Below are 25,825 nucleotides of genomic sequence, written 5' to 3' on the forward strand. Positions count from 1 at the left end.
GGCTTTTTTTCTCCTCTTAAATTTATTTCCTGTATTATATCTGTAAACATTCTTATTTCAAATAACATCATATTCTGAGGTTCCATGTGGACTTAGCTTCTACTCATTTATCTCACAACTGCAACCTTCACGGAATTGGTTTGTTTCCCTGACTTTCTCTCTAGGCTTGGCTTCTCCATAGTGCCAGATAACAGTTCATCACTTAAGCAGATGGCCCAAGTATGGCACGCAGAAAGTGCTGTTCACTCTGGCTACACGTGGACAGTTGCTCAGCTCTGTAGGTGAGGAGGGGAAGATGGAGTGAGCTCCACTTAAAACCTATGGTGAAGATCACAGGAAGGCATCATCTGCAAAGGTAAATTGAGGTGCTCTTCTAGAACAGGGAAAACAGGCTGCCTTGGCGAAGAACCACAGAGGTAGGTGTCTGCTGCATGTACTGCGGTTTCAATCTGCCCACCTTGCCTTCCACCTAGACTGTGACCTTCTCTTGTATATTAGCAACCTGGTCTTACTCATTAGTGTCTGGGGCATGATAAAAATCTCTACAAACATATGTTAAGTTATGTTATTGGGACTAGAATTTCCCTCAAAGTAAGATTTAAATGTAACCATGCATCATAATATCCACCAAGAAACAGTTTTGTCCTCCTCCTAAATGACAATAAGCAGTGCAGTTTCAAAGACAAGAAAAGTCCTCTGTGAGGAGATTTGTTCCTCCTCTGGAAGGTTCTGTATTCTGCCTTGCCTCCACCAGCCCGGGTGTGTTGAGAGCCAAAGGAAATAAACTGGGAGTTTCACGTGCAACAGTGGCAGCTATGTCTACCTACATAGCAGTTTCCTACAGCGACATGTAGATTCCTACCAGTGTCATCAAATGAACAGAGTTCGGTGAGTGAAATTAACACTCATCAGACAGCAGCCAAAGCACTGCCTCAGGAGAGTTTCTCAGCAAAGGGTTAGTTTTGACTCTCAACTATATGAACAGAAATTAGAAGAGTCCAGGGTCTATGGGAGGGATTACACATTTCATTTGACCATCAACAGTCCTCTGTTTCCAAAGAAGCTATTTTATTTTGTGGTTTTTAAATCAAAGTTTAAAATTTTTCCATTAATAAAACAGAACTCTCTGTAAGATTATTAGGAATCATGGGAACCTTATGTGTACTGTGAGTTCTGAGGGGAAAGGGTACTTTAAGGAAGTCAGAGTATCAAAACTGACTTTTAAAATGTAAATATAATTGGAACATTGAATTGATGCCTGTACTTTAAAATTAAATACCTCTACTTTAAAATTAAAACTTCTTTATTGTATATCATTTACTTCATTTCTTTTGTGGTGAGAATTCTAAGCATGAGTTCTATTCTCAGCAAGATTTTTAATGCACAATACATTATTGTTAACGATGGTCACAATGCTTTACCACAAATATCTAGAGCTTATTTGTCTTGCCTGTTGGAAAATTTATGCGTTTTGATTAATAGCTCTCACTTTCTCACTGCCTCTGCAACTTGGCAACCACCATTCCACTTTGATGCTATAGATTTTACTCTTTTTAATACCTTATTTAAGTAGCCTCATGCAGTATTTGTCTTTCTGTGAGTGGTTTATTTCACTTAGCATAATGCCTTCAAGGATCAACTTCTTCATTTTCTGCAACGTTTTCTTTTCCCTATGGGTTCTATATATGTGATAGTCTAGCCTTCCTTCACTTCATACAGAATATATCTTGGTCTGATATTCTTAATTTCTTCTAAAGTATCTGAAAAGTCTCATTTCAGTTATTAAACTGTTCAATCCTATGTAATAAAACTTTGAGATTCAGTTGGACTGAGTTTGGCTCCCCAACATTTTGGGACTGTTTTGGGCTAGAACCCTCAAGTGTAGGACAGGTAGGTGCTGAGCCTGGATTCTCTGCTGTCCCTGTGTGCTTTCTCCTCCTGCCCCAGATGTGGGACCTATATTTACATTCTGTCACAGTTAAGGAAGCGCCCAATGGCAGAGATACTTCTAGTGGGTGGTAGCTAAACTTTCTGTCATTACCTGGAGGCATTTTCTCCTTTCACCTTCACTTATGTTTTCCTTGAAGAAACTTTTGGTTTTCTCCCTGACTTTTGGCATCAGGCCCTCCACGTGGACCAGCATATGCTGTGGGTCTTCATCGCTGCAGCGTGAACTTGTGAATTCAGCTTTTCTGTTCTGTGCTTGTAAATAACAAGCTGGAGGTAGGGCTTGATTAATGAAGGTCAGACGAGAACAGAACATGGTTTCTCTTATTTGTGCTACACCAGGCAGTGTCCCTCGGTTACACTTAGTAAGATGTGTGGCACACTAGTGATGGGCCAGGTATGGTGACAGGCATTGAAGAAGGACACAAAGATGGATGTGATACGACTGGTACCCCAAATGCCTGTGTATAAAAGTGAGAAAATAGTAGTGGTATAAGAGATACAGGCCCTGGTGATTGGCTCCAACATGGAACATTTGGGGAAGTTTAGATTGGAGAGGTAGCACTAGCCGGTTGGAGAAAGACAGAATGCACTTAGATGGAGACTGCGGAGACAGATAAGAGCATTTAAAATACTGTGTGTTACACAGAGTCAGAGACTTTCATTGATGAACATTCAACATTGCTTTGGAGCTTGGGTACTTAGTTTTCTCAATAATTAAAATGATAATTAGTTTGCTTCTTCTGACTCAAATGCCTTTGTTTTTTTCGTCTTCCAATTTTATGACCTAGAAGGACTAGGTCTATCAGTAGGATATATTTGTGGGATCCAATATTTGTGGTCTGTATCCTTTCACCCTATACATTTCCCTTGGTCCTAATGATAAAGTTCTGTTCTCTCCCTGAAATATTCAGTGATGTGAGTGTCATTGTAATTGGAACTGTAATCTTGTTTTTGCTAGCTTTTGATAGCAGAAGCTCCTAAAAAGAGACCAAGAAGGGTGTGAATTTAGAGATGTGACCTGAATGTTGCTCAAAATCCTATGTCCCCCTCCAGGGCCTATCTCAGAGCTCTGGCTAAGGCGAGTAAGTCCTAGGCTCCCGGTGTCCACAGCAATGACCTTCTCTTCTTTTCTGTGGCTGGGACATAATTATGCTGTGGCTTTACTTTAATGACTTCTAGAATCCATGGCTTATTACAACCACATGTTCTCAGATTATCGATAGTCTTGTTTTTACAAAGAACCATGAAGCTAATATTCTCTAAAATGAAGGTGACCTGTGATTGCGTGTATCATATACTGTCATAGATGTGGTTTAGAGAGTGTCTCAAATCCTTGAGTCTACTTCCATAGATCGAGGACTCCAATCCACAGTTGCTGGAGATAGCAAGAGGGATACACTGTAGCTTACTTAAAATCATTCAATGCTGCACCTGTTTTGTGTCTGAAGATTCCAGGGTTTGCAGATATCTTAAAGTGATAATCCAGCCTTGCTTTGTCCTTTCTTAGTGTTTTAGCAATTTTTTCTTCTTGGTCATTGACTTTTCTGGGGGTTGTGAAACTTACCTTTTTAATCTCTGAAAGATAAAAGATATAGTACTGTAAACTTTCTTAAGAAAAATAGCCTTATTTTCTATTTTTAGGTAGCCTTAGTGTTTCTGAGACCTGTATCACATTAGGAAATAACAAAATGATTTTTTATTTTAACTAATGAGGAGGGAACAAATGCATTCTATAAAAGGTTGTGTCTCTGGTGAGATCCTCAATGTTGTAGAAAGTATTTGGCCTCATTAACTCAGCAACTATGTCATTAGGTGTTTGGGTTACCAAAATTACGGAATACAGCACTGCCTCCTAGGGATTTATAGTCCAGAGAAAGAATTATTTCTAGTGGTTGAAAATTCTGTGTTACACTGTGGGGGATAAGCATGAAACTGTTATTTTGCCTGGCGATAGCAGAGCACACTTTCACAACATAACAATGTTTGAGCTGACTGTGGGGAAAATTAAGCTGGCATTGGAGGCAGATGGGAAACAGCATCTCCAAAAATTTAGAACTAAGGGTGAGGATAGCAATTTCAAGGGGCTGCAGAACTTTCTAAGGTGTGGTGAAAGGAGTAGAGGATTTATGGTGGGGAGGATGACCTGAGATGAGCCTGGAAAATGAATGAGGACAGGACTGCACAGGAGCTGTCCTTCTATCTAAGGAGGTAGGTATACTGAAGGATTTAAAGCAGGGCAGCAGTGTGACCAGATTTGTGTTTTAGGGAGGTGTCTCTGACAGTGGGTTGAAAGATGGACAGAGAGACTCAATCCATCTGCAGGCAGCAGGATGAGTTGTAGGTTATTGCAATAGTCCCAGTAACAAATGACAAGGTTTTAAATAAAGCAGAGGTAGTGAGTATGGAGGTAGTGAGGATGGAGGGGACAAATAGGAGCTCTGTCAGGAAATAGAACCAATAGGTCTTTGTGAGCAGCTGGGTGTACAAAGAGTGGTCAAAAGAGGAGTTGGGGATAAGTCTCAGACTTTTGGTTTGGACATCTAAATGGATAAAAAATGAATCTAAAAAGAAATATTTTGAGATGAAGTAACATTTAAAAAAATTATCGAGCAGCTCATTTTGTTAAATGCACAGGTATGATGGTTAATTTTATATGTCAATTTGACTGAGACATGTTTCCCAGATATATAGTGAAACATTATCCTGGTTGTTTTGTGAGGTATTTTGGATGAGACTGACATTTAGATCCTTGGACTTGAAATGGAGAAAATTGTCCTACATGATGTAACTGGGCCTCATCCAACTATATGAAGACCTGAATAGGATAAAAGTTTGACCTTATCTGAATAAAAATCTATGCGTTCTACTTCTCTGGAGAATTCTGATGTCTATAGTTGGCTGTCAGGCCATGCTGCCTGGGTTTGAACCTACACTGGTACCTGTCCTGTGATGTCTCTGTGTGATGATGTTATGAAAAAGCTTTTCTAAGGCCCACTTGCCTTATCTGTAAACTGAGATAACCAATGTTTTTAACTGTGTATAGCTTTTGTGACAATTGAGAGAGAAAACACATGTAAAGTTTGAAGTTTAGGGACCAACATACAGCAGCTCTTAAGAAATACTTGCCATTATTATGTAACCAAGGAAACATTTACACATTAATGTTAATGACTAATAACTGCTCTGACTGTTACCTTTCCCAGGAGAGACTTGTGTGATAATAGGGATCAGAGTTTTCCATTAGAAGAATTATCCTCTTAGCTTAATGCTTTGCACATTGAACTAATAGGTAAATATTCATTGAATGGCTAAATTATTTCCTGATGCCAGTTAGTGGGATCAGAGCACCACACTTCCTGAAAAGGGGAAATAGAATTCCAGTGTGATGAATGACTTGATGGACAACCGTGTTGGTTGTTGGGAAGCCAAGCACCAGGACTGAAGCTCCTGGTCTCCTGCCCTTGGCCTTGGAGCAAAGGTGTCTGTCCCTGAGTCCACACCATGTAGCCAAGTCTCTGGGCTGTCCAACGAGTTTGGGCAAAGCTGGTTACGTTTCATATCCTTCCTTGCTAGGAAAAACCTTCAAGGGCTTATTCCTGAATAGACCAAAACATGTACAGACTCTTTTTTTAATTAAATGAAAATATTTTTAGGATTATCATCTATTTGTATAGGAAACAAAGAAATTCCAGTCAAATATTCTGCTGTCTTCCTTGTCAGTGAGCCCCTGAATGATGGTGAACTCAGTGAGTGCCCTTTGACAGTGTTCTTGTTTCCCTAACCCCTGTCATTTCCCTCTCCTCTGCTCACTCTAGTGGAATTGCTTTCTTGAAAGGCATCTCTCAAAAGTCAAGCCCAACATATCTTTTGGGAGCTCTTTGAGGGCTTTTCCTGACCACCTTCTTTCTTGACCCCTCTGCATTCAATCTCCATACTGTCAATACCTTCTTCTGGAAGGTATTGTCCCTCCCACCCCTAATAATACCAGTTTCTGGTGGAGCTCTACTTGGCAGTCTCCTCTAGGCTTGTAGTATCTACTCTTATCTGTATGCAGAACACCTTCCAAATGGTTATCTTTAGTCCAGATGTCTCATTCAAGCTCCAGACTCCTGGTCTCTCATTCATATGAATCACCCCTCCCTCTCTCCTTCCTCCTCCCTTTCCTTCTGGTCCAGGCATAGTAGTAGGTATGGGGGTTACCTGTGAAGTTTCCACGTATGAAGTCCAGTTTAGAGAGGGAGAGACTGATGTTGACTCATACAAGTGTAGCTGGTCTAATAATTTGAAAAACGCAGGATGAAGGTGTGCCAAAGTTTCTGTGGAAACACAGGCAAAGCAAGATGATTAATGTTTTATTCTCTTTGGAGAAGAAGGAAGCAGGCTTGGCTTCTTGAAGTCAATGTCTGAGATGGCTGTGAGGAGTGGGGAAGTATTAACTAGATAAAGGGGGTCTGGGGATCATCCTGCTCAGTTGTACAGGGATTGAAAAGGTGAGACAGGTGTTTACAATGGCAAGTTGTTCAGGGACCATACAGGACGTGGAATTTAGAATAGGTCCTGAGTGGTGCTGGGATGCTTATGTAGGAAAGAATAAGCTAGTTCTGGGGGTAAAGACAAACACAAAATGAATCTTTAGTGTTATTCTGGAAATTTTTAATTGTCAGCTAACTATCTTTAATTAGAATCTCATTCCTACAATCTGAGAGATCAGATTGAAACAATCTTTAATTAGAATCTCATTCTTACAATCTGAGAAATCATGTTTCACTTCAAATATCTTTGTTCACCTAGTGCAGACTATTTTTGTTTATAGAATAAGTCCATTTTTGGTAAAGAAAAGAAAGGCTACTTTTGATGGAAAGCCATAGAGACACCTCTTAATCTGGCTAAAGGAAGAAGTTCATAAGCTCTGCCTCAGTGCGCAGGTCCAGCAGCATTTTCCACTTGCCTGCTCTGCTGCCCTTGGCATGTGGGCTTCCTCTTCATCTGTCTGCCCACGTGGTTGCATGGTAGCAAGTCCAGGGATCATATGTAGGTAACACCATCTATAAAGAAATAAGAGAAGTTACTCTTCATGGATCTATGCATCATTTTTAATTTAATATATATTACAGAAGCTTTCAGAAAACCTTTATCTCACATCCCTAGCTAGAATTTGGTCCACCAGTTTCTGAGTCTCTATCTGAGAAGAGGGATAGAATTACAATGTGGTAGTTAACTTGTGTTGTGTCAACTTGAGTAAGAAATTCCCCACTGTCCTGGGTGTGGATGAATGACGGAGGTGACTATGAAGAGGTGAGTCCCGCTCTGGTGTAGTTGGCATCAAGCAGTAGACTTATAGCCTGAATGGAATAAAAAGGCGAAGAAGAAGGAAGTGTCACTTATGCCTCTTCAGAGGAGCTCTTGTCTTCATCATCACTTTGGGAGGTCTATTTCTGGACTTGGAGCTCAGACTCATCAACTTCTAACAGAGACCCTTCATCTTCCTGAATAGACTCCATCCAGACTGAGCTTCAGACCTTCTACTTTTGACTGGATTGTTTGGTTCTCCAGTGCGTAGATAGACAATTTTTCTTTCACATCTTATTCTACGGGTGACCGTTGTAAGCCTACCTTGTAAATAATTAATATATATGTATAATTTTTAATACTCAATATGTTACTCTACTGAACTCCAACTGACATATACAATGACTGAGTTAGATATCCCTTCTTCATAGTGGCATAGTCACAACAATGGGGACAGAAATTGGCTATTGATGAGAGATTTATTAATTCCTGTGCTGCTATTATAGATTACTACCAATTCCATGGCTTAGAAGAACACAAATTTATTATCTTACAGTTCTGACTGTTGAAACCCCAAAATGCATCATCCTCAGATATCATTAAGGCATGTTAATTATTTGGCAAAACTGTGTTCCTTTCTGAATCCATTTCCTTGCATTTTTCACCTTCTCAAAGCTGCCTGCATTGCTTGGCTCATGGACCCCTTCCACCATCAGTGCCAGCAATGACTAGATGAATCTCTTCTCATCATGGACTACACTGACTCTTTTACCTCTTTCTTCCTCATCAAAAGTTATTCTGGTTCCATTGAGTACACTAGGACAATATATCTATCTCTTATGCAGCTGATGAACAATCTGAATTTTAATTTGCAATCTTAATTCCTCTCTGTCAAGTAATCTACTATATCCGCAGATTCCAGACATTCTTCATCTTCATAGGGTCATTATTTTGCCTTCCAGTGGGACAAAAAAATCCTTAGATATTACAGTGCTTTGTGGTTTTTAAAGTGTACTGATAACTGTAATATAAAAGTGTTTCACAGGTGTGGAGAGGAAATTTTGGGAGTGCTTAAAGAAAACATTATCTGCAAAAGCTTGATGGGGAATGCTTTTTGACTGAGAAATATAAATGACTCTCATCTGGTTTTTACATCTGTGGGTTCAAGAAAAGGACTAAAAATATGTTAAAATTTACATATGTGCTCAATATGCAGACTTTTTCCTTTGTCATCATTCCCTAAACAACATAATTTATATGGCATTTTCATCATTTTATGTATCATAAGTAAACTAGAGATGGTTTAAAATAAATGGAAGTAGTGGAATGTATGCAATTTATATGAAAATACCATACTATTTTATTTAAAGCACTTGAGATCCATTTAGTCTCATACCCATGGGACTAATCTCCTGTGCACACTGAGAGATGACTGTACTAGGTTAGAATAAACCAATATTTGGCAGTGTGACTCATGAGGGACCAGTATATCCCAAAGCAAACGGATAGTGGCAGTGGAAAGTCCACTTACAAGGAGGAAGGGAAACTAGTCTTTGGGTCTGCAGTAGGGGAGTCTGCTTCAGGGGAGTTATTTGAGGCTGAAGCAAGAAAATGTGTAATCATTTGGCATGAACTTCATTAGGGAAAAAGTCAATAAGTTTATGCAAAACACATAGGATTCTGCCAAATTTCTTCCACTATTTTTTTTTTTGTTTTACCTTCACTTAAAACAATGGAGTATCTATCTTTAAAAAGCATCAAAGTCTGACTGCTAAATACTTACTGACTTTCATACCTAATATTTAATATTTTGATGTATAGTGCCTACTATTTCAACTGCACGTATGTATCTCATAGATGGCTCAATGTAACAAGAGATCACAATGGTGTGGATTATAAGTATTATAATGGAATTTCTTATTTCTTTTTGACACCCTTTTTTTTCTGTATGGGCATCTTTTTTTTCCCTTTTTCTATTAACTGCTTGTTTATCCCAAAGTTGCCATTTGATATTCTATTACTTCATGAACTGATCACAAAGCTTTGGAAAATTACTAACAATTCTAAAATAATTGTACCACTTATCATTACTCAGTCAAGAAAAATGGCCATTTATATGTGATTTAGCAATATTTAGATAGGCTGTTACACCTCTTCTTTTAAAATAGTCCTGATTGCAATGCAAATTGGAAGCTATGATGCCATTTCTCAAAATTGAATGGCAATGTTCCCCTCGGGTTGAGATTCTCTGTTGAAAGTGGGAACCTCTGAGAGCTGTAGTCAATCATCTTTGGGTCTCTTCATTGAAAGGACCAATGTGTCATCTTTTCCATTAAGGCCATATCATATAGTCATTCCCATCACAATGTATAGCTTCCCTGTCTAACAGGAGTTTTATGGTTGCCTTCAGCTGCCAAGATAATCTCCACTTTTCTGCCAGGCTTGATACTAAGATTAGAGAAGCTGTTCTATAATCATTCAGTCCAATTCCACAAGCATTATTAAATGCCAGTTCTATGCCAGGGACTTTGCCAGGACAGATAAAAGGGAATGATCTATGCTGCTAAGCAACTATGGTCTAAGTAGGTAGATAAATGACAGAATGGTGGTGTGTAAAAATGCAGTGAAAGCACAGGCAGAACAGAGGGAAAGAGGGATCACGGGTTGCTGTGAGGGAAGAGAATGTCAATCTAGATCTTGTTATGTAACTGAAGTATGAGAATGCTGTTTCAAAACATAGCAGCGTTTCAAGAAGGGCAGAAGGTATTTGGGTAAGCTGAAGACTACCTTGGGAATAGAGCTGATGCACAGCTAAGTTGCTCTGGATAAGGTTTCTCATTGGGGTCTGACACTTCACCATTGTAGAGTCTGTTCTGCATATTTAGGATGTTTAACAGCATTCTTGGTCTCAACCTCCTAGATAACAGCCAACACTCCTTCATGTATGACAACCAAAAGTGTGTGGTAAAATTTTCAAGTATCCCCTGGGGTTGCCCTTTCTACTTGAGAAGCACTTTCTAAACAGTAAAATGAGAAAAAATACAGAATCCTACAAGAATAGAAGGAGAAAGAAATTCAGGATAGAATAGGAGAAGGTGAAAGAAAAACAGTGTGAATGGATGAAGTGACCTGGACTATTTAAAACACCAATGTGGGCATCTTCACAGAGGACCCAGATAACTGTGAGGGTATCAAGCAAGCTCTGAGCTTCTCCCTGTGGTCAGGCTGAGTTTCAGGGAGAAGCTGGAAGAACTTTGCAGCAGCTCCCCTTTTATGGGATGCAAGTACTCAAGATAGGCACTCTACCCAGCTTGAGGAAGTTCACCTGAAGCACTTCTTGGGGATCCCTTAAGCAGAAGATGCTGAGGTCTTTAAAGATTCTGTGGCTACAGCTGAGAAGTAGAGGGTCCCATGTAGGGTGTTCTCCGCGCTGGACCTTTGGATGCCTAGTGCCTCTGAGAAGCTATTCAGGGAACCCCAGTATCTAGTTTGCAGGCTGGCCTGCTCTGTGCAAACCTAGGCACATCCCTGAGACTGTACTGGATATGCCATGTGGTTGGGTCCATGGGAAGAGATCTGCAACCAACCCTCATAGCCCCAAGGTGGCTCTTCAAAAAGAAAATGATGTCTTTCTACCTTTTAATCTACTTTTTAATAACTTCATTAAACAGTATGAATGGTTAAAAAAAAGGAAAGATAAATTGGGTTTCCAAGAGGGATATCAGGCCAGTAAAAATATCTGGGGGTACTGTTAACAATATGTCTTCTGAGTTTGAAGTGGTTTGCATTGTTGTAATGTAAATTCCTCCACAACTTACTTTTTTTGCATACAAAGTGGGTTTGTGTGGTTGTGTTTAGCTTTTGGTGGGACTTTGAAAAGGCTTGACTTCTCCGTTTGGTGTAGAACACATTCATTCTAGTAGCTAACCTCTAACTGAAACTACTGTTAGAAAATGAATTAGAATCATAGATAACCATGCACCTCGAACCTGCTCTGGAAATCAAAGCGATAGGGAGAAATCCATCAGGGTACATGGAGGGTACAGTAGTCAAGCATGGAACAAGTCTTCTTGCAGCCTGAGGCTTCAGTAAGCCACAATATCACTGGGGAACAACTGCTAGATCTTGCTCTTAGGGACTCCTTAAAGGACTTTAGTGATCTGTCTGTGTATTCTCAGGAAGAAGCAGTAACAGAACAGAGAAAAGGAAGCAGCTTCCAGTGCAGGCACTGAATGTGCTGGTAGATTGTCCTGGAAACTTTTGATCTCATCTTAACCTGTGAACTCTCTCTGTTCTTTGCTTATCTAGGTTCAAAACCTTTCCCTGTTAGAAATTATTCATTGTTGAAAATGATAACTCAAAAAACTGACCTTTTCCAAAACTCTGGTTTTGTTTGCAAGACTCTAGATAGATCTGAACACAGGAGAGAATTATAGGGCTTTTGTTCCTGTTATATATTAAAGCATGAACTGTCTATTTGCTTCCTTTTATTGTTTTTCTTTTATCTAAACTGTTCCATCCATGTTTGAGATTCAGAACTGGCTTAATGAATCTTTTACATACTATGGCAAGTTGTTTACTGATTTCTTCTTCGGATGCAGCTGTCAGGCACTCAAACTATCAGCTAAACTGGCTCTCTAGCAACCACATTTTTCCAAGCTTCTGTCTCTGATACAGTTCTTTTGACTAGACTAAGCATTTCGTCTTTTAATATTTTTAAAGCATGTGTATACCACCATACAATTCAATTCAAGAGATATCTTGGTGCTTTCTCTGTGTGAGCTCTTCCAACAGATGCTATTGGGTTGTACAAAGATGAATAAAGATACACTCTTCTTTTCAGTTTGAACTCCAGTGGGAGCTTAGGAGGCAGGGATGGTGAGCGACTGCTTTGCCTTCCTTCTTTGAGGACAGTGTACACTGACCCAACTAGGTGGTTTGTGTTGGCTGCTTGCGTGTCCTCTCCCCACCCTGCCACCCCATCTTCCCCTGTAAATAGGGAGAGTCTCCTTGACAACTAACTCAACAACAGGACTAGATTATTATCTGAAATTAGAATCAATGAATTCATCACAGGTCATTGCTATTCACTCCACATTGTTCCACTCAAATCCTGAGCACATGACTTTATCTCATGGATAATAAGACAAATGCCATTGTTCACTTCTGATTTCTCTATTGTTACGTTTTTTTCTCATTCCTGTATATAACCTTCCCCTAAAATATTTTAAAATATAACTAAAAACATTATTAGTGCATTTGTAAAGTAAATGCTTTACTGATAGAATTGCTATATTTCTACCAATTTCATTTTAATCAATTATCATTTCATTTTTACTAAACCATTAGAACAGCTACATTTTTTTGCACTGCTTGAGTCATTTGGGGAAACATCTAATTATGATGGACTTAGGGCTTAGATCTAACGAATGCTACATTTTACTGTGAAAAATGCTACTTATCATCTATGATTAGCTGGACAACTTTTGTTATTTAAGATTGAGTTTAGAGTCTGACCTGATAAAACTGTGAATTGCTGGCTACCAACATCTCCTCTCCTCTCCTACCATTGAGATCTTTCCTGAGAACTTGATTGTGGGCAGTGTGTCTTTTTCCAGAAATCTTTGGGATAATAAAAAAAGTCTTCCTACAAAATGAGAGGGAGTCCTACACCAAGTGTGGCTGCCTGTGAACCAAATTTTAAGGATAAACAAAGGATGTCACTGGCCTTTGGGTGGAGGAGCCTCCCCAGGACAGTGCTTGTAAATGGGATGCTGAGAAGGGCCTGAAGAGAGATCATCTTAATTTCCAGATCTCTGATCAAAATCAGGTGTACCCTAGACATAGCTTGACCAATAGACTTGAAACCATGACAGATACAAAGGACCACATATCCACAGGAAGGATATCCCCAAAGAAGATGGGACTGGTGTAACATTTAAAGGTGGAAGGCTAGACACAGAAGATTAATGTACAGCATCCTTAGGAGAGAAAGTCAGTGAAATGAATCGAGTCGTATGGTCCTGTGGGCGAGGAAACTTACATAGTAATGGAGGGTGCTATTTGTTATTTCTAGAGGCATCCCTCAAAACCGTCTTCTTATTTCAAATGATAGTGAAGTATTGTGATCACTGGTTAGTGTGAGCCTGTTCCCAGGTGTCTAACAAAATTGTATTGCTGGATATACAAAGCCAAGACATGTCATCCAGAATAGGGCAGATGGGGACATCCAGAAACTCTGTCCTCAAAGAAAGAGCAACAACCTGACTCATTCCATTTCAATACACACATCTATCACCCTCTGCTGTCCTTATTCTTTGCCTGTATTGTATAATTTCATGTTCAGATGTGATGTGTGAATGAAAATTGAAAATATAAAAAATAGACTACGTGGAATAAAATTTTCATAAGTGCCAAAAAAACTGAGCTTTACGTTGAAGTCCCAAAAGCTTTCTTTCACCTCCCTAATGGCACCCACACTGTAGATTATAATTAATCTGAATATTATTTTATTGCTATGTTCTATTATTTAAAAAGTCCAATATTGTTTTGAATATCAGATTAATTCAGCACACTATTGTATTGCCATCTGGGCTTATCAGTAGCAACTATTTCCATTTCCAAGTCTTATTAAACCAAACACATTACAGCAATTTGTATGTGAAACATTACAGCATTACTAAAACTTATCCAGTGCTGAAAGCATGAGTTAAAATAAAGCACAGTACTTTGCTCACCTAAGCTTTTATTAGCATTACAGTCTTGTCTGTAGAAGAATTTTCTTTTCAAGGACAAAAATTTCCTTACATAAACTTCAAATTATTAAGTCAGTGACTCACACTGGGTAGGACCTTCTGTTTAAAGGAGTACAGTCTTATCACATGCAGAAAAAACACCATAGAAAAGATTAGTTCCACTTCAAGTGTTTCTTTGGGTCTCATTCTTTTCTCATGTTCCTGATTTGGTGGCTTTCCACTCTTCCCCTGCTCATATTCCTGAGGACTTGAGTGTCTTATAAAACCTCAAAATGCTTTCATGCTGTCTCTGCTAAAACAAATCCTTCTTGTATCAATTTTCCTTTCATATACTGTGGGAAAACCAAACCATTTATTCCATGGAATCAGACAAAATAAAGTCCTTGAGGCATGCATTCACTCTTCTGCAAGAGTAAATGGAAGTTTCTAAACTGACAACTCCTGATTTCCCTGAAAATGCTTATCTTCTCAAAACGTGTGCCTGTCACACAATCGGAACAACCATAATTTGGGTTGCACTATTCAGCATATGCCTCCCTCATAGTCATGGTTCATTTCTCTGCTCTTCCTGTTTATATGGTCAGTCTGTCCCAGAGGCATTTGGGCTTCCATCCTTGAGCCTTTTTGTGTGGCTACCCTTCTTCAGCTGTTAAGCAATTTTTCTCTAATAGGTCCCTCCAGTCCCCAGAAGTTTTAACCCGCATAAAGGTCTGCTCAGTAGTCTGGAATGGAGTGACGCTTGTTGCTGCCTTCTGGGCAGAGGATGGCTGCTCTCCCCCAGCTGTGCCAGTGATGAATGACCGAATCCCTCCTTCTTATTCTCTCTTCACCTTCCCTGCCTTCCTCTAGGAGTTATCTGTGTTGAACACTACTTTTTGAAGCAGAAGGAAAACAGAAAAAGGGAAGGAGAATGTCTTATTTGCAAACAATTAGTGTTTTTACCTCCACCTATTCTGGTCCTTTGCCATAATTAAACAAGGGAACTAGAACAATAACTGACCTTATCCTGTTCTTTACAGCTGCCTAAAAATGAAGTTTAAGGTTTGTCAGGTGGGCTAGGAAAACACTTAGAGTGTTCTCACCCTCAGTTGTACTTTTAAACTTTCTCTCAAATTTCTTAAAGTTATTTGTATATTGAGATAGCATTATGTCCATGCACACATTCATTCTTGCTATTATAATAATTACTTTTAAAGGTCCTTATAATTTGTCTGTTGCTGAGAGCAGATAACGCAAATCTGATATGTTAGGGTTTGTTATGCACGTGTTGATAGGACAAGCAAGAAACACATAAAACTCTTTTGTTACAGTAGAAGGAAGCATATAATTTAGTGTGAGAAGGACTGAGTCAGATATAAATGCTGCAAAGTTTCTGAGAAAAGGAGATCAATGTAACCTGGAGTAGTCAGGAAAAAATCCATTTATACAGTAAAGCTTTGGAAGCCTTAAATGCCAGGCTCCCTGGATTGTCCTTATACTATTGATAATGGGAACTTTTTGAAAATATGCTCATACTCTCAAGGTACCTGATGGAAGGGGCTTTGCGTGAGCACAGGAAGGCACCTGGGAGCTGTGAAGGAAGCAACCACATAAAATGTGAATAAAGACCTTGTCTAGCCAAGGAAGGATTTTCTAGACCTCGAATACAAGTATAGCAGAAATAAGGAAAGGGAAATGTTTGTCACACTGAAACTAGAGGGGTGGTACGGTAGAAATGGATTATGCTAGGTCAAGTTTGGGTGAACCAGCTGTTAAGCAGGTGAACGGTGGACAAAGACGTATGATATATTACAATGGTGGAAGCCAGATGGAAGCTCTGAAAAGATAGCACGACATTATGTATCTTAGTGGGCAGAATGGCAGCCCCAAAGGTAGCTGCAGTAAAGACTGAGCCATTAAGGAAACAGAGAGAAACCAATGGGTTTGGAAAGTAGTTATGAGTAGTGTCTGTGGCATTCCACATGGTAAGGCTAGGCATTTGGAGATACAGTGCAAAAATTCAGAAAGACAAACATTTTTGACCTTAACCTATGTAATTTTAGTTTGGGGGTCTGACATTCATTTTGAAGTGTCTTGGGTAGAAAGGAGTGCACTTTGATTTACTTCTACCCAGAAAAGTATAGAGAAAGGTCGACTGTGAGCCTTAACTCTGTCACTATAATTTTAAACTATTGATTTGATTTATATTCAGAGACATCCTCTTTTGACAATGTTTCCTGTTATCTCTGAACCAACCTCCAGAAATAGGAAGAGGAATAAGGAATCTGTCTGTGTTACCAGGCATTGTTATTTCCACCCAACTTTTTATCTGACCCAACTGATGAAGGCCCTGTCAGGAGCTAAGAAAGGAGATGTTGTGGGTGAGACGGAGAGCAGAGCTCTAAATGGTCATAAATTGCTATCTATTCACCTTCATGCTTGACTTTGAGTCTAATGACATCAATGCCCAGGGAAGGTAAGAGAAAGTGGACTTAAATCATTACCGGAAAAAATGTCTCTAGAAAAAAGTCCAGTTTTAAACTCATTAAAGTATACTGCCAAATACTGTAGGATATCAAATTAACCATTAAAAATCTTTGAAAGTCAAGTTGAAAAACTAGAACTATTTTTTTTCAAATCTTTTGAGATTCCATTTTTGAAGTGAATGAAACTCAGAGCTTTTTAGTCCCCTCCACCTTCCAACCAGGATGAAGGAACATTAAAGAACATTTGCTTAAACTACTCAAATGAAGTTTAAGCAGTTATTTTGGAAAAAGAATTTCTGTAGAATAAATGTGATCCGAGGCTGAGACTCAGAAAATACAATCTGTGACTACTGGTATGTACAATTACGGGACAATTTGGAAGATAAATATTTTGGTACATCATTTACACTGCTATAAATGTAAGGTGAAATTAACTATTTAAATATTTTCTTAGGTAGAATTGTAATATTACCAAAAAAAGGGGCCAATTCCCTTTTATCTCACACTTAGTTTAATGGCTACAGAGTATGATCTCTGAAGTCAGAGAGACACAGGTTCAAGTTTTTCTGTGTTGTTACCAGTTCAGGTACCTTCTGCTATTTAGTTGCATCATCTGTAACATGGGAAAATCATATTCCTGATAGAACAGAAGTATTATAAGAGTTACACCAGGCTGGGGCTAGGGATTTAGCTCAGCGGCATAAGCACCTGCCTTGCAAGCAGGCAGTGGTGAGTTTGATCCCCGGTACCAATAAAAAGTTTTTTAAAAAAGTTAAAAGAGTTACACCAGGTATATCCATGGCATATGGAAGTGCTTCTTGATTTTCACCAGTCATAAAAATCAAAATTGACAAAAATCTCTATGATAGCTCACTTGTTTTTTTTCTTTTAAGCAAGCTTCTGTGATGGGTGCTGGTTTATAGTGACTTCAAAGATCTTTGTATTGACAAGGCTATATTAACTTTTATGAATTATTTTAGAAATAACTAACTTTTGTAATGTTCAGTATCATTCAAAAATGGAGATGAACGTTTTATGACCTATTTAATGACTGTATTTGTGATATAAGTAAAAATAAACTTCAAGAGTTTTTAAGTATAGAATCCACCATTCAACTGGTTATCATGATTTCACTTAAAAGATAGTCAAATATAGTGAGGTCCTAAAAGGAGTTTATTGTTTATGGTATTCCTTGTTTAGAGACAAGCTTATTTATAGATAAAGATACACAAAAAGACATAGGTGAATTGACTGTCCAAATGTATTTTAGAAGTTTTCAAGTATAAATATCAGGTTGACTCTACTAGATACCAATTTATTCTGATAATATTTTCAAAAGGCATTTAGATATTATAGGGCAAGATCAATGTAGGGGAGAAAGAAAATGAGCTAAATTAGTTCTAATCGTGCTGTTACTGAGATTGATAATAATGGCAATAATGAACAATTTCTCAAATTTGACTGGGAGCTATTTCCTCATCCGAAGACTAGATATTGTCAGAGAATAAAGAAAGGGAAAGATTTAACCCGTTTTTTGGACATTTACCTGTGTCAGACAAGGCATTCTACATTTTGCATCTTATGTGATTCTCACAAAGATTCCTGGACATTGTTTCACTGCTAGTTGTCCACAGAAAGATAGTCTGTCTCTGGGAGCTTACAGAACTGTCTAAGATTGTGCATTTAACAGTAGAATGGGTGAATACTCTGATCATGAATCCATACTGTTGCTCCATTTATAAAACAATGCCATTCCCATTCTAAAAGAATCCAGTGCCTAGAATATCACTGATCTTAGTTCTAAAAGAGGAAGCTTCTGGGGGAAATAAGTGAATCTTGAGGGTCCTATCTTCTGCTGAGTTTCTCTCATCTGCTGGCCACAATTGTACAACTACCACTTAACCAGCAGGTCACACTCATGGGACTCATCCTCACAAAAATTATTTCCTAAGCAGAAATGGAAATAATAGATGTAGCATGTGCACTGGCTGACTCTGAAAAGAGTGGAAAGGATCTTTGGTTGTCTTCCAAAGGAAAGTACTTTAGTGTAAATGAAACTCCAACTGAATACCACCTATATCATGTTTCTAATAGCACATAAAGGCTTTTCCCTCACAAAAGCAGGGTAGCCCTATAATTCAAGGGACATCCTTATTTCTATTTATCAGTGTGAAGTGGGAGGTCTGCTCTACTCACTTTATACTGAAGTAAAAAAAAATGATTCATCCAAATTTGAACAAAGGGAAGAGAACAGCTGACTGATCGGCTAACCAGAGAGTACAAACTGAAGAGGGAAGAGGTATTCTGCATGGTGATAGTGATCTTTTCAAAATGGGCAAAATACTTGGTATTCACAATTTAAAGAAGAGGTTTATTTTAGCTAACAGATTTTGGGGTTTCAGTCAATGATTGGCTGGCTCTGAGGCAGAAACATCACCACAGTAGAAGAGCATGGTAGAGCAAAGGTATCACTTCACAACAGCCCTAACCAGAGAGAAAGGGAAAGGTCCAGAATTTTAAAAAAAGATTTATTATACAAAGGCATGCCTCACAGCGACATATTGCCTCTAGTTGTGCCCCACCTCCTAATAGCACTTTCAGCTATGAATGCATCAATGGATTGATTCATTGATGAGTTCCCAAGACCTAATTTTCATTCAAAAGCCCTACCTCTGAAGATATGAGCCTCTGAGAGGAGTTTCTAGATCTAGAGCACAGCATGTATGTTCTCCTTTGCTGTTTCTCCTTTCTCTGTTTTGTGGTGGTCTGTACCCCAACTGTGAATTCAGCCTGTCCTAGGGTTGGTCTTCTAAAATCAATGACTCTTGTCCAGCTCTGACTCAGGATCAATTTATCCTTCAGGCCTGCTCCAGTTTAGTTGAAGATTTTCCCTCAAACTGGGTCTAGAGTATCCAACTGGGTCTAGGAAAGTCTTGATTTTGGCCCTGGAATCCTCCATCCCAGGAAATTTTGCCGTCATAGGCCAGTCAGAATAGTCATTTACTCTCCAAGGTCCATATTGATAATGTGGCTTGAATCCCCTTAGCATTATACTTGACACAAATTTGCTTGCTAAGTTTGTCTTCAAGACTAAGTTGCTAAAGTTCTTTGGTTATTGCTGAATATTTTACTCAGTTTAATTTTGGCTACTCGATGCAAATTATTTTAAATAATGTGATTTTGCTTATCAAACTAACATCTTTTAAAAATGAATTCAAATGATTAAAATTTCAATTCATTAGAGTTCTCTTAATATCAGATATTTTGGGAAGTTATCCTCAACTAATATGAAGAAGTAGAAAGAATGGAGCAATCCCAGGCTGGTCATACAAAGGAAAATATTTTTATCTAGTGAGAAAACATTCTGTGCTCCTGTTTGTTTTTACTGGTTTGAAGAGATAGGGCACAACCACTTACCTAAATATATAAATTATAAAGCATATGTCCTTTTATTCCAAGTCATTGTCACCCTTGGATCTTTGTCTGAAGCAGTTTTGCATGACCCTTGGAGTTCTGTGAGTAAAACACTTAAATAATAATACTGATAACTGACATGAAAGTAAAGATTATTGTAATGAAATAGTTTTTTTAACTAGTGAAGAATGGACTTCTGTTCTAAGTTGGATTGAGTTTAATTTTGCAATAAAAGAAATACAAGTTTTATTTAATGACATTTTAAATTACTTGCATTTAATGCAGGATAATAGCCTTTAAAACAAAGGGGAGATGTTCATTATGTTTAAGCATAATGAAGAACAATGAAGAGCAGAATATAGAAAAAAAACATTGCCTTTATCCATCATAGGTAGTCAGGAAGAAGAAAGAGAGAGAGAGGGAGAGAAGTGGGGAGGGGAGAGACAGAGAGACAGCACACAGAGAGAACTAATAAAGTATATTCCAAAGAGTTTCTTAAGTCAAGCTAAATAGTGAGTGGGAAAAACAAAGTTTCATAAAATTAGTTTAAAGCAAGGCAAGTCTCCTTTAAGAATTTTACATAAAGACCAATTCTTGATTGCATGAAATTCTGTGTGCTGTTTACATGAACTGTCATGTGGCAAGAATCATTTAAAAAAGAATGTAGCACTTGTCCCTCCCAGATGTGTGGCTTTCTTTTGCTACACGATGATGGGTAGGCAAGAATAGTTCACATGTCTTTTAGTTCATCAGAAAGTAAGCGCTTTTCTTAAGCTGGTAGCTTATGATGCTTCTTGGCAGGGGCTGTCATGAGAACACTTGGTCACCAGACAGATGGATAACAAAATAAGGGAAACAGGATTATCGCACGTATGGCCTGTTGGAGCCATGAATGAGGCCAGAACTTGCTTTTAAAAGCCTGTTGTCATCTGTTTTTATCATGCTTTGGACATCCAGATGCAGGAGGCAGCACAGACCTTTGAAGTTGGGGGAATCTGAGCTCCACCACTTAATAGCTAGGCAACTTTGGACAAATCACTTAGCCTCTCTGAATCTTGTTCTCACCTACAAAATAAAACCTGTCTCACAGGGTTGATATGAGCATCAGATGAGGTAATGTCTGAGAAAGTACTTTGTAAACTCTTAAATGCTACACAAAGGTTAACTATTTTCCCATAATGTGGTTTATAATTGCATGTATTTAAGTATTCCGTGAGTCACAATGTTACCTCCAAAACCCAAGGACTGGTATAAGTTATTCCGTGACACTGATATTAGTTTTCTCCCCAGGTACACGCATTATAAAAGGTTAGCACTATATTAAGTAATAGATCTATTGCTTTATTAAATTATTCATGATTATGTGTTCAGTGAATGATAGGTTTGATAGAAATAATCATCAGGTGTTCTCAAGGCTTTGGAGAGAGAGCAGATAAATGACATAAGGTTTCTTCAGTTTGATGACTGCTCCCATTAAACATTAAGGAAAACCAATTAATGGATTCTTGATAGAAAATGCCATCAATTTCCAATCTGGAGTTTTTAAGAAAACATCTCTTATTTGAAGTAATAGTTCTTTTAACAAATCAAAACTTTTCAGTAAGAGTTTCCGAGTAATGAGTGATTTCAACCATTTTCTAAAGACTGTGATATTTTTAAGGTACTGGTGATTGAACTTTGGGTCTTTATGAGCTACATCCCTGACCCTTTTCTGTTTTGAGATAGGTTACAGTTTTTAATAAAAAGGAGAAAAACAATTTCTTTCTCATGAAAAATGTATGCTTAAATTTCTGTTAATGTTGTGATAATGAGTGAATAAATGAATGAATGAACAAGTTTAATTAAAAACTGTGTGCTGAGCCTTTTCTTACAAACTGGTGCCTCCATTCCTAGCCATGACTCTTCTAGGAGGCTTTGGGACTGTGAAAGTCATAAACCTACATGAGAATTTCACTTTGGTCCCTTGTCGTCACCTCAAACTGCTCATTTCTAAAATGAAACCAACTTTTTCTTGCCCCACTAATGCCCTTGTTTCTACATTTCTTCCCATCCTCCTGCTCAAATTCTTCAGAATTGTATTTTTTTTTTAATCTTTCAATACAGAGCTACCTCAGTCCATGAACTTAGTTCATTCCATGTGTGTGGGGAAAATGGCCATTGTCGTGTTCTTTCCCTAACATAGAGTTTGCTAACTGAAACACAATTTTGTTGAGAAACAGAAGTGTTCATGAACTGAGGTATTATTGTATTTCTTAATACAATATCAAAGAAGTCCTGATTATCAATCCACTGAATCATCCCTAGCATGCTTTTTAGTAGCTAGCAGGTCCTTGAGAAATAAAGTGCTTTTGTTCTTCCCTTTCCCTGAATTCAATAGGTTTAACCTTCCCTCTCCTGCGTCCTTTGGTAGTTGTCTCACCAAGCTTTCATGCTTGTAGTGTCAGCTCTGCCTTCAGTGGTCTGATTGCTTCAGTGTTTCCTGAATCTTTTTGTGATCCCTCTTTTACAACGGTGGTTTTTTAAATACAGAGATCAATGACTGTTGCATGCTCCCTCAAGCACATTTTGGCTTCTGCTGTAGATTTTTATTGTCATATGTGTTTTCTAGAGTGCGATTTTCTAGTGTGCGATTCTGTTACTGCTTCCCTAGGTTTGGCCACCTCAGTACCTTGCAATTCTTAATTTCCAAACTCTCTGAGTTTGACCTCCTCCTTGCAGGAAATTTTGGAAGCCTAGACCAAGATGGGTAAGAAGCTGCTTCAAATAAAACTAGAAATTCCATTCAACTCAGCTATTCCCTTCTAGGTATCTTGTTGAAAGAGTTAAAAGTGTCATACATGCATACACATATTTATAGTGACCCAGGTCATAATAGCTAAATCTTGGAAGTGACCTGTATGTCCATCAACAAGACAAATGGTTAAAAAAGTGGTATTTATTACAGTGAATGCTACTTTCCCATAAAGAAGTGTAAACTTGAATCATTTGTAGGAAAATGGATGTACCTTGAAATCATAATTCTAAACCATAATTCTAAATAAATCAGACACGGAAGTTTAAGTATCACATGGTTTTTCTTATAGAAGAGACTCAAAACATGAATAAAGAACAAAATAGGAAAAGAGATAAATTTTTTTGCAAAAGAGAAATAGGGGAGGAGAGAAAGTAAAGGAAGGGAATACAAATAGAAGATTCGTTATGCATATGTACCAACTTCCAGGAGGAATGTAATCATTATGTACTGCAAACATATAGTAAGAAAAATAAAAACTGAAAAAGCACTGAAGATTATTAACTTTGGCTTCAATTTCAATTTCTTTTTTCAGTTTGTCAGTCTAAGACCCTCTTTTTCTTTTGTGAGAAAGCAAGTATAACCTATATGGAAATGCAGCAGACCATTTCCATTCTAGTGGAGAAAGCAGTGTGCCCAACTTCATGTGTTCAGCCCTGAACCTTAGTGAGCAGAGAAACTGAGATTGCATTGTATCGATCAAACACATGTTATCAGGAAACACAGAGCACAAATGCAGTGTGTACCTCAGCAGGTCTAGGAGACAGAGAGAACTTGAGTAGCCATAAATATTAACAGGATGAGAAGGATGTGGAGAGAAGATGGAGTTGGCACTGAATATTCCACTTGAAAAACCCCAAAGCCAGTGATTATTCAGCCTTGTAACTTGATCTATGCTCACTCACCTAGAAACTTCAGGAAAGTAGTAAATTGAGTTAATTAAAAATAACAGTTCCCAGCTCATAGATGCATTTAAAAATGCTAACAAGTTAATTCTAAAAATAATGAGCTAGCAGAGTAATTCAAACAAGTGGATTTTGTAGTTCATATTATTTAATAATTATGTTGTCTTTTGAGGTCAGTAGATGTGCCTGAGCTAAATGAGATAATGTATGCAATGCAACTACCATGATTTCTAGTAGCTAGTATGTCCTTAAGAAATGGAGTGCTTTTATTTTCTCATTTTCCTGCATTCAATAGGTTAAAGAAAAATACAGACTTAAAACAGGTTTTAAGTCTCTTTGTGGGAGGTTATGTTCTAACTCATGGGAATCTGCAAAGCTCTCAAGAAGTTAAACAAAACATAAGGATTAAAAAAAAAAAAAACAAGGGCAAGTGTTTGTTACACCTGTCTAAGGTATACAAATGAAATATGGAAACGGAGGGTTCCACATGAATACTGAAAGACTTCACTTTCTGTTATGGCTTGTGTCTTGATGTTTCCCCAGAGCCTCATCTAGTCATAGAGGGGGTGCTTTGAAGGTGACTAGATTAGGGTGCATGACGTTGGGATAATAATGGGATGAGGGGATTAAGGGTACCCCAGCCTGAGTGTGAGTGGAACTGCCCAAGGGATGGGTAATCTGATGGAATGTAAAAGGAATATTGCACAAAAGAATGTACATGAGTCTTTGAGGGGACCAGGGACAAAATGTTATGGTTCTAATGTAATATAATGTTGATAGACTTAATAGTGGTTCTTAAGGATTGTTAAATCTGGCTATAATGTTCCAGTTGTGAAATGGTAAGAATAAGCATATGTTTATATCTGGATACAGATTTTAAAAAACGTATCTGGTTGCCAAATTGACAAGTGCTGGCTTATAATGGCTGATACATTGTGTCAATCTGAGAAGTTGAAAATGGACATGGTAGCTCATGCCTATAATCCCAGCATTCAGGAGGCTGAGGCAGGAGGACTATTGGAAGTTTGAGAACAGCCTGAGCTACAAAATGAGCCCAAAGCCAGCCTGAACTTCACAGCAAGACCCTGTCTCAAAAAGATAAAAAAATTTGAGTTTATAAGTTTAACTCAAAGGCTATACTTTCAGGGATCATTTCTATAGTACGTTACTAGAGAAGCTTCTCTGATCGTGTAGAGTACCAGAAACCACGAGCAGGAGGTGGCGTAGTGTTCCTTCCTGAGCATGAAGCTGGCTCTTGGTGTTGCTTGAGTGCAACTGCCACTTGCCATTGATGATCATTCTTGCTGTCTCCTCAGAGTTAGCAAGAGAGGAGGAACACAGTTTGAGTGGCTTAAAAAAAAAGTTTAACTCAATCATTCATCAAGGGTCCAGGGTCTCACTTTGTAAACATGCTGGTCTAGGTAAGAGGACTGCAGGGAGATGGTACGAGTACTATACCCACCCTGGGGAGTGGTAGCCTACTTACAATGCAAGGGAGAAAAAGAGGCTTATTCCCCTCTTTTACTCTTGTGCTTTTGCTGTCTTCTGCTGCCTTGAAGTGTTGCCCTTATGTCATGCCTCCATGCCTTGGACTGATTATGGACTGAAACCTCCGTAACTGTGAGCTAAATAAACCTTTCCTTCCAAGAAGAAGAAAGAGAAGGAGGAAGAAAAGGAGGAGGAGGAGGAGGAGGAGGAGGAGGAGGAGGAGGAGGAGGAGGAGGAGGAGGAGGAGGAGGAGGTGGCAAGCTGCTGCTTTGGCTTCTGCTGTGCCACTGCTTGCTGCCTGCTGCCTGCCATGTACTGTTGGTCCTCTGTGATCCCCTTTGCTATACTACCCTTCCTTGAAACCAGCCAACTATGAATTGAAACCTCTACAAATTGTGAGCTACAAAAATCCTTTCCTCCTTTAACTTTAGGTGTTAGGAATTTTGTTTCAGCAGTGAGAGAAGTAACTAAAACAGAGAGCAGGATTGTTGTTGTAACCATACCTGGTTCAACAACTGTGTGGTTCAGGAGCCTTTGGAGTTGGCTTGTAGGAAGTGTTTGAAGAGGTTTTGAGACACCAGCTGAAGAAGCAGCCTTGAAATGCTTTAAGCTCTACTTGATGAAATAGTCTGGTCAGATTTCAGAAGACCAAAATGCTAATATAAATGGTGCTGTTAAAGGCCAGGCTCAGGTGGTTTCGGTTGGAAAGGACTGTAATTGGCTGTTGAATTCTGGACAATGTATGTTATGCCTTGGCAGAAAGTCTGT

The 25,825-nt window shown here is 38.6% G+C and overlaps 1 protein-coding gene and 1 non-coding gene across 5 annotated transcripts in view; both read left to right on the top strand.

Moving 5' to 3' along the window:
* Grm8 (glutamate metabotropic receptor 8) overlaps positions 1-25,825 on the top strand; it is a 783,619-nt gene that overhangs the window by 156,185 nt on the left and 601,609 nt on the right. The window lies entirely within an intron of this gene.
* Positions 24,700-24,920, top strand: LOC111758402 (small nucleolar RNA U3). Its single transcript, XR_002792580.1, has one exon. It is a non-coding gene; the product is annotated as a small nucleolar RNA U3 (small nucleolar RNA).

The sequence above is a fragment of the Cavia porcellus genome, unplaced genomic scaffold, assembly GCF_034190915.1.
Source record: "Cavia porcellus strain 051 isolate PalLab524CR breed Dunkin Hartley unplaced genomic scaffold, mCavPor4.1 scaffold_2, whole genome shotgun sequence".
Taxonomy (NCBI): domain Eukaryota; kingdom Metazoa; phylum Chordata; class Mammalia; order Rodentia; family Caviidae; genus Cavia; species Cavia porcellus.